Below are 8,328 nucleotides of genomic sequence, written 5' to 3'. Positions count from 1 at the left end.
TCTGACTTCACAATTCTCCCCACACCCATCCTGGCCTCTTGTTGCACCATGGGATCTTACCCCAAATATGAGACAATTGTGACATGAGTCAAATTCTTGAGATTGGATTCTGGATCAGGCACTAGTTAGCACTATAACCTTGGACAATTGGTTGGCCTTGCTAAACCTCCTTATAAAATCAGAAAAGTGACATAGAAGAGTTATGAAAATTAAATGAGAGATGCTCATTAAGCTATTAACAGTGCCTGGTACACATTCAGCTCAATAAACGCAATCTCTCATCATTGTCTCTGTCTTTGTTACACACACACACACACACACACACACACACACACACACATCTATCCATCCACAGGCTCTCAGATAAGGCTTTGGCCAGCTCAGTATTTCAAGGAGGAAGTTTTTAAATCAAATCTCTCAGGTTTCAGATGTGAAAAGAACTCCTCCAGAGAATAGAAATGCTGTAAAGTGACTGAAATTTCTAAGAACCAGAGATTTCATGAGAGGAAAGACAGCAAAAGCTCATCACTGTTGGCCAGAGGGGCTACAGAGGGAAAGGTGGTAGGTTATCAGCCAGGGAAGTAATAATTCTTCTGTGGAGGAGGAAACAAGCTTTTCCTTCATTCACCCTCTCGTGTCCAGGGCCTGGCGGCCCATGAATCAAACAGATGACAGCGCAACAGGGAAGAAGGCATAGCACTTGTACTACATAGAAAAGCATGGGTTCACAGAAAAGAAGTCAAATGCAAACAAGCAAATTTGGGGTCTTAAGAAAAAGGATTTGGACTTCAAGGGACAATATTTGAGAAAGTGACTAGGAAATATATGAGTGAACTAGTGAAAATCAATTGCTATAGGAAAACTCATTTTGTTGTCAATTCCCTGTTTTTGATGCTAAGTCACTTTTCTCACTGTGGTACAGGGAAAGCATCTTTCTCTGAGGGAAATTTGAAGAGAGAACTCTTCTTGCCTCGGTGGCTTCCCAACTGCCTTCAGCTCTAGGCAATCCTAACAGAGAGGCAGGTGTGGGGTGGCATATTCTGGTCCCCTGCATTTGCCTGGCTCTTCAGCTGCCTGTTTTACAAGCCTAGTAAGCATGCTCCCAGTAGCAAAGCCCCCTTTGGCAGTGATGAACCACTTCCAGTAACATCTGCTCCCAGGGTGGCTCTCAGACATGGAAGAGCTGCAGCACTGGGCCTCGGTGCAATAGCCCTCTAAGAAGGAGACACAGAGAAGATGCTCCTAGACTAGGGAATAAGTCACAGAAGAAACCAAATCAGACCCCAGGTGTTGGCTAGATACTCATATTACCTGACAATGTAAGGCCACATTTTTTGAGGTCCTCCTGAACCACACTGTCTTCTCTAAAAGCCGTTCTCCACTAAGGGATCTGGAGTCCTATAATTACTTTACTGGTGTGTATCCCTCTGTTTCCTTTACCCAGCTAATAGGCCTGAGATTGACCCTCTCACCCAGAAAAGCCTCATCCCAAATCATCAGGTTTTCCTTCTCTGTGAATTTCGGAATTTGGATAGGGGTAGGAGATTCGGTAGCTGCAGACTCTGGAATCAAAGGTCATGCAAAGACAGGAGGTATGCAGACAGAATCTAGTATATGGTCCAGGGTGTCCAGGTTCACGGGATAAGACCCAAGAACAGGTTCTCACTTTCCCAAGCGCTGGCTGAACTTCCTTGAATTGGGTTGCATGACACTCCCTTTTCACCAATTCCAATACTTATTATTGTTGTTTCTATTTCCCTTTTATTTGAAAAGCAGAGAGATAAGGGAAGGGGGAATCTAATAGTTTTTTCATTCTCCAAATACCTGCAAAAGCCAGAGCTAGGCCATGCTCAGATTAGGTAATTAGAACTCAACTCAGGGCCCGGCACAGTGGCCTAGCAGCTAAAGTCCTATCCTTGAATGCACCAGGATCCCATATGGGCGCTGATTTTAAGCCCGGCAGACCCACTTCCCATCCACCTCCCTTTTTGTGGTCTGAGAAAGCAGTCAAGGATGGCCCAAAGCCTTGGGACCCTGCACCTGCATGGTAGACCCAGAAGAGGATCTGGGCTCCTGGCTTCGGATCGATGCAACACTGGCCATTGCAGTCACTTGGGGAGTGAATCAACGGATGCAAGATCTTCCTCTCTGTTTTTCATTCTCTCTGTATATATCTGACTTTGCAATAAAAGTAAATAAAATATAAGTAAATAAATCTTAAAAAAATAAAAATACATAAATCTTTAAAAAATAAAAATAAATACACCTTAAAAAAAAAAAAAAAGAAAGAAAGAACTCAACCAGGTCTTCAAAATAGGAGGCAGAGACCCGAATACTTGAGTTACCACCACTACATCCCAGGACCACTACATTCCAGGGTATGCATTAACAGCAAACTAGAGTGGAGGCAGATTAGCCATCCTTTCAGCCAGGCACTCTGATGCTGGGCAACTGTTCCAAGTGATGAGCTAACTCCTACACAAAATGCCTATTCTGTCTCCTACACTACACCATCTATGTTTCTATTCCTCTTACTCTAAAGACCATTGCCTAAGATATGAACTTTATCTATTTTCATGGCATGAACTACTCAAGGTCCTCAAAACCTGTATTATAAACTCAGAGCTCCGGCTTCCATTTTAAAAAATATTTATTTATTTTTATTGGAAAGGCTGATTTACACAGAGAGAGAAAGAACTTTGATCTACTGGCTCACTCCCCATGTAGCCACAATGGCCAGAGCTGAGCAAAATCAGGAGCCAGGAGCTTCTTCTGGGTCTCCCACATGGGTGCAAGATCCCAAGGCTTTGGGTCATCCTTTGCTGTTCTTCCAGACCACAAGCAGGGAACTGGATGGGAAACAGAGCAGCTGGGACACAATTTGCTGTCCATATGGGATCCTGGCAATTGTAAGGTGAGGATTTACACTGAGGCATCACACCAGGCTCCATCTTATTATTCAAATCTTGAACAGCAAGTACCCCCTGCTTGCTAAAGACATCTCCACCCAGAATGCTGTACACAGCTGAAGAAGTGTTAGCACCATCATCTTACCACTCTTCTAAGGCAGAGAGTAGAATATGTAATAATAATAATGACAGCTGTCAAAAGAGAATTCGTTCTGTTCCAGGCACCATGCTAAGTGTTCCAATCCACAAAACAACTGAGCTGTTTTAAAATTACTGTGGGCCTAGCGCAATGACTCAGTGGCTAAATCCTTACCCTGCAACTGCTAGGATCCTGTATGGGTACAGATTTGAGACACTGCAACCATGTGCGAGACCTGGAAGAAGCTTCGGCTCTTGGCTTCAGATCAGCTCAACTCCAGCCGTTGTGGCCACTTTGGGAGTGAACCACCAGATGGAAGATCTTTCCCTGCCTCTTTTCTCTGTAAATATGCCATTCAAATAAAACTAAGTACATCTTTGGTGGGGGGGAAGAAGAAAAGAATAAAAAAACAAAACAAACCAAAAAAGGTTCTAGGTTCCTGATTTCAAACGATTTTTTTAAAGATTTATTTATTTTTGGGTCCAGTGCTGTAGCCTAGTGGCTAAAGTTCTCACATTGCATGCTCCAGGATCCCATCTGGGTGCTGGTTCTAATCCCAGCAGCCCTACTTCCCATCCAGCTCCCTGCTTGTGGCCTGAAAAGGCAGTAGAGGGGCTCGGCGGCGTGGCCTAGTGGCTAAGGTCCTCGCCTTGATCCCATATGGCCGCTGGTTCTAATCCCGGCAGCTTCACTTCCTCTCTATCTCCTCCTCTCAGTATATCTGACTTTGTAATAAAAATAAATCTTAAAAAAAAAAAAGTTGAATTCAACACCTAAAAAAAAAAAAACCAACTTAAAAAAAAAAAGGCAGTAGAGGACAGCCCAAAGTCTTGGGATCCTGCACCAGTGTGGGAGACCCATAACAGGCTCTGGGCTCCTGGCTTTGGATCAGCTCAGCTCCAGCTGTTGCAGCTGCTTAGGGAGTGAATCACTGTTGGAAACTCAGACCTAAAGAGAATAAGAGAAACAGAAGATCTTCTATCCACTGGTTCACTCCCCAAGAGGCCACAATGGAAGGAGCTGAGCCAATCCGAAGCCAAGAGCCAGGCGCTTCTTCCAGGTCTCCAACATGAGTGCAGGGTCCCAAGGTTTTGGCTGTAGATGCTTTCCCAGGTCAAAAGCAGAGAGCTAGAAGGTAAGTGGAGCATCCGGGCCACAAACTGACACCCAGATGGGACCCCGGTGCATGCAAAGCGAGGATGTTAGCCACTAGGCTACCACACCAAGCCCTAGGTTCCTGATTTCAACTCAGCCCATCCCTGCAGTAACCTAGGGGAATAAATCAGTGGAAGGAAGATCTTTCTGATTGTCTGTCAGTTACTAAGTAAGTAAATAAATGAACTAGAAACTTGAATCTAAAAAATTGCTAAGTAAAAGTATTAAGATTGATATAGTATTTGATGTTGCCAATTAGACACTTGGCTGAAATTAGATTAAGTTACCTTGTGTCTGTAATGTTGTATTTGTTAAGAAAAAAATAGCGAAGCAAAAACTGCAACCTATTTATGTGCTCTGTGGACACCATAGGCATGGATGAACAAACAGTAGCTCAGAAAGATAGGCAGTGTTTCCCAAGGTCAAAGAGCTAAATGTTAAAATCAACCAGAATATTTCAAATAGATAAATAAATCTTTAAAAATAAAAAAAAGCTTAAGCAACTAAAAATAAATAAATAAAATAAACCATTGTTACGGAAGATTCCCAGTTGTCTAGTTTCCAGAGCCCCGGGTTACTACCTCACTGAAATGGTAGCTCGTGGATGGGCAGGAACAGATTTTTGTTCTGTAAAAAACTCTAAATCCTGGACCAGAGAACATGATTGTTAAAGGTTGACCAGCGGAATGAATAAGTTTGGAGACCATTGTTTAAAAGACAGACGTCTAAGCCCAGACTGTAATCTGGCATTCATTTACCATCGCTGCTGCAGCTCTTTCCACCTTTTCATCGCAGAAGCTAGTCTGTGGCGTTAACCATCTTCAGCCAGCCATAACACCATTAAGAGCTTCAGCCCAGTCATTGTGCCTCCCACCTCAGGTCTTGGCTCTGGTCCCTGGGCTGTGAGAGTAGCCTGGTTGTTTACCAGGGATTTGGACCCTCTTCAGAGAAAAGCACAGATGACCTATTAGTCTAATTCAAGCACTTAGCAAGGAATGTCTGTATCATTCACACCCCCAACCCCAGCTTAATGGAGCCAAAGTAAATAGAAAGGTCTTGACTGCTCAAGAGATCTTTGGGTGGGCGGGAGAGAGGAGGGAGGAAGGTCAACCCAGTGTACCAGTGGAGTTTGCAGGGAGTCAGCTTGACTGAGCACTTCCTGGGGCTTGGCAGGCTACAGGGAGAGGCTGGCCTGCTCCACCTACCATTCCTGGAAGCTCATACATATATCCTTCCTTGGTGGTCTCCCTTACTGGTTTAAATCTGGACTCAGAAAAACAGCAAGACAACCAGATATTGTCCATACAGAAATGGTTAAATAAACTGTGTATATATGAATCTCCACTTACACAAGTCTATGCCATATAGCTGACGAGAACCATGAGAGAGACCCAGCTTTACTCACCAATGCTAGAAGGTGTCTGTAAACTCACACTTTGCTATTATAAAACTCTGGAAACAGCCTGGCATGGTAGCCTATTGGCTAAAGTCCTCATCTTGCACCAGGATCCCATATGGGCGCTAGTTCTCATCTCAGCTGCTCCAATTTCCTTCCAGCTCCCTACATATGGCCTGGGAGGGTAGCAGAGAACAGCCCAAAGCCTCAGGACCCTGTGCCTACGTGGGAGACCCAGAAGAAGCTCCTGGCTCCTGGCTTTGGATAGGCTCAGCTCCAGCCATTGCAGCCACTTGAAGAGTGAACCAGGGGATGAAAGATTATTTCTTCCTCTCCTCTCTGTAAATCTGACCTTCCAAGAAAAATAAATTTTATAAAAACAAACAAACAAAAAAAAAAAACCCTCCGGGTAGATCACTGAAATAAAAGGACTTATTGGGCCATTACAAATGCTAGCCACAAAGAAACAATTGGTTCTGGGACAAGATTCCTGAGACACTATCAGAAAGACTGGGTGGCAGCTGGGAGAATGTACATCAGATCTAAACCCCAATGTATTTTGAACAAGATACTTGAAGAAAAAGCCTAAGTTGCTTTCACTGAACCTACATGGGCTATATCAGAATTCAGGGTGGGACACCATGAAAAAGGCAGTTTTAGGTTAAGAGAACAGCCTGTAAGGACAAGAACTTGTGGTTTCTTGACTGGTTAAGGCGGTAAGCAAGAGGCAGGGTGCCTTGACAATCAACCTCTCAGGTTTTTTTTCCCCAAAGATTTATTTATTTTTCATTGGAAAATCACATTTATAGAGAGGAGGAGAAACACAGAGAAAGATCTTCCACATGTTCTACTCCCTAAGTGGCTGCACTGGCCAGAGCTGAGCTGATCCAAAGCCAAGAGCCAGGAGCTTCTGGGTCTCCCACACAGGTGCAGGGTCCCAAGGCTTTGGGCCATCCTCTACTGCTTTCCCAGGTCACAAGCAGGGAGCTGGATGAGAAGTAGAACAACTAGAATTAGAACTGGTGCCCATATGGGATCCTGGTCCATGCAAGACGAGGACTTCAGTCACTAGGCTACCGTGTCAGGTCCCTCTCAGGGTTTTCAGTTAAGGTTTTAACGAATATTGAGAATGTAGGCAGTTTTTGGTTATGTTTTGTTATTAATGTTTGTTTACTTCCATCCACTTGAAAGGCAGGGAAAGAGAGAGAGGTTCATCTACTGGTTCAGTCCTCTAATTTCTACATTAGCCATGGCTGGGTCAGGCTAAAATCAGGAATCAGGAACCCCATCTTGCCCTTCCATGTGGCCTGTGGGCATAGGGGTCCAAGCACTTTAGCTATCATAGGCCTTCTCCCAGGATGCATCAAAAGGAAGTGAGAGATCAGAAGCAGAGCAGCCAGGACTTGAGCCAGGACTGATATAGAATGTAGGTATACAAAAAGTAGCTTAATTTGCCATGCCACCATACCTCCCCCCTGTGGAGCATTACATTGTTGGTGATGCTTTGGCCCAAATACGTATTTTTTTTTCTTTAAAAAAATATATGTTGGGCCTGGCAGTGTGGCCTAGTGGCTAAAGTCCTTGCCTTGAATGCGCCAGGATCCCATATGGGCGCCGGTTCTAATCCTGGCAGCTCCACTTCCCATCCAGCTCCCTGCTTGTGGCCTGGGAAAGCAGTTGAGGACAGTCCAAGACTTTGGGACCCTGCACCCGCGTGGGAGACCTGGAAGAGGTTCCTGGCTCCTGGCTTTGGATTGGCACAGCACCAGCAGTTGCATTCACTTGGGGAGTGATTCATCAGACAGAAGATCTCACTCTCTGTCTCTCCTCTTCTCTGTATATCTGACTTTGTAATAAAAATAAATAAATCTTTAAAAATAAATAAATAAATAAATAAATAAATTTTTTCTTTTTTATTTGAAAGGAAGAGTTAGAGAGGAAGAGACAGAGAGAGATTCTACCCATTCTTTACTTCCCATTTGGTCACAGAAGTCAGAACTGGGACAGACCAAAGTCAGGAGCCAGGATCTTCTTCTAGGTCTGCCACCGTGGTGGAGGGGGTCCAAGAAGTTGAACCATTTTCCACTGTTTTCCCAAGCACATCAGCAGGGAGCTAGATGGAAGTGAAGCAGCCAGGACTTGAACCAGTGCGCACAAGGGATGACAGCATCACAAGCGGCAGAAGTAACTGCTACATCACAGTGCTGGCCCCAGCATTTTTCTTGTCTTTTCTCTTCTTTTCTTTCATTACCTATTTTTTTTTAAAAAACATTTGCTTTATTTATTTGAAAGACTGTATGAGACAGGCAGAAACACAGAAAAATCTTCCATCTATCCTTTTACTCCCCAGAGGGCCACAACAGCCAGGGCTATGCTAAGCAAAGTTAAGAGTCAGGATCCTAGGATTCCACAGGTATGTCACATGGATGACAGGGACCTAAGTACTTCTGCCATGATTTGCTGTCTTCCCAGGTACATTAGCAGGGAGTTGGATCAGAAGTGGAGCAACCAGGTCTCCAATATGGAATGCCATCATTGCAATCAATGGCTTAAGCCACTATGCCACAATGCTGGTTCCGGTGGCTAACGCTATCCTGTACTCCATTCTGTGGCTCTTATAATTAAATTCAGGAAATCTCAGGGGTTTTTTTAATTACTAACAATATGTGGTATATGATATGTAAAATCAGATACAGGTAGATTTTTATGGTCACAGACGTGCAGGAGTA

This window comes from Ochotona princeps, chromosome 19 (genome assembly GCF_030435755.1).
Source record: "Ochotona princeps isolate mOchPri1 chromosome 19, mOchPri1.hap1, whole genome shotgun sequence".
Taxonomy (NCBI): domain Eukaryota; kingdom Metazoa; phylum Chordata; class Mammalia; order Lagomorpha; family Ochotonidae; genus Ochotona; species Ochotona princeps.
This window is presented reverse-complemented; position numbering follows the sequence as displayed.